The sequence below is a fragment of the Dasypus novemcinctus genome, chromosome 27 (assembly GCF_030445035.2).
Source record: "Dasypus novemcinctus isolate mDasNov1 chromosome 27, mDasNov1.1.hap2, whole genome shotgun sequence".
Classification (NCBI taxonomy): Eukaryota; Metazoa; Chordata; class Mammalia; order Cingulata; family Dasypodidae; genus Dasypus; species Dasypus novemcinctus.
The window spans coordinates 15,089,697-15,091,471 of record NC_080699.1 but is presented as its reverse complement, the minus strand read 5'-3'; the positions used below and the strand labels follow the sequence as shown (position 1 = coordinate 15,091,471).

The window sequence follows — 1,775 nt, the reverse complement described above, 5'->3', positions numbered from 1 at the left end:
TCCTTTCCTAGTTTTTCTATTGGGTAGTGTATCCCTTCTTGACAATTTGTAAGAATTTTTTATTATTAGATATGATTTTATTTGTACATTATATAGGAAATTAAGGTCTCCCCTTGCCTCGGATTGTGCAAATTAAAAATTTTTGCAGGATTTGTATTACTGTATTCTTACCAAAGGGGTCCAATTTTCATTCCTTCCAGATGGGGTCCCAAGAATCACAAAATCGCATATTAGATAATCCAATTTATTTCTGATGGAATGACATAACATAAAATAAGCTCTATTTCTGGATTATCTATTGTGTTCCACTAATTTCTTTGTCCATTCCAAAATCAGTATCATATTGATGTTTCCTTATTGCTTATATAAACTATAAGATTACTTCATCTAATCCCCAAGACAAAAATCTGTTAGAATATTAACAGGGAAATTCTCTGAGCTTCTAGCAGGCAAACATCACTCTTTGGCTCTGGTTACCGGACTTTCCTTACAGCATGGCTCCCAAACACCAGTCTTCATTCCTGCCTCAAATGAAGAAGCAAAGCTGCTTCCTGTCCCCAGGCCAGAGGAGACACTGGCCACTCTGGACTTGTCGAAAGGAGAAAAAGAACAGCAGAAAGCAATGGACATATTGATGAAATACAAAATGAAATAGGGAGACTTTGAAAGCTGAACAGAAATATAATAAACTCTGCCAAGCATTCTTTCAGCAGAGGTCAGCATTGATAGCCCAAATCCCAAATTTGGGGGTAACAACATTTGTCAGCCATCCACTAGTGTCAGCACCATTTGGGGAGGAGGATGAAGAGGCGCTGCATTATTGACCAGAGTTGAAGTAATATTAAATCAGGTTACAGAATAGATTTTTATTTTGATGAAAATCCTTACTTCAAAAATAAAGTTCTCTCCAAAGAATTTCATCTGAATGAGAGTGGTGATCCATCTTCAAAGTCAACTGAAATTAAATGACAAAACGTTCGAGTCAAACACAGAATAAAGCCAGCAGGAAGAGGCAGCATGAAGAACTCAAAAGTGTCTTTACCTGGTTTACTGGCCATTCTGATGCAGGTGCAGATGAGTTAGGAGAGGTCATCAAAGATGATCCTTGGCCAAATCCACTACAGTACTATTGGGTTCCTGATATGGATGATGAAGAAGGAGAAGGAGAAGATGAAGAAGAAGAAGAAAGATTGGAAAATATTGATGAAGAAGGGGATGAGGATGAGGGAGAGGAAGGCAAGAAGGATGAAGTTGAGAAGATGATTAATGAACACTGATAGATTCCAACCTTCCCTTTTTAATTTTCTCTAGTTCCTGGAAGCAAGGTGTTTTTTTCCTCTTGAGTTCAGTTGCCCTTTTCTGAGGTCTCTTTTCTTTCCTCTACACCATGGTTCTCAATTTATTTAGGGGGAAATACCTTGAGCAGATTGCAGTGGGAAAAAAATCTCTACCCCTTTCTGTTCCAAATTCATTTTTATCCTATCCTGTCTCAACAACAACAAAAATCTTGGTGGAACAACACACCACCTTGCTCTGTGGGAAAAAAGACAAACCTTCTGCTCCCTTCACTCTCCCGGAAACTGGAGGGTACGAGGCCCCTGTGTGGTAGTTCATAGAATTCTAGTCTTTTCCCTTCTTTCTCTGTATTTTGGTCTCAGATATTATTCTGTGTCTCTACGTGACTATGGACAGTTACCATTTACCAATATGTATCTGTCTACTTTCTCGTTTTAAAAAAAGGAAAAAAAAAACTTTTAAAAAATGGGGTTATAGAA

General features: G+C 38.0%; 1 pseudogene; it reads left to right on the top strand.

The window, feature by feature from the left end:
* Window positions 1-494: 494 nt before the first annotated feature.
* On the top strand, window positions 495-1,277 carry LOC101432903 (protein SET-like; annotated as a pseudogene).
* The last annotated feature ends 498 nt before the right edge of the window (window positions 1,278-1,775 follow it).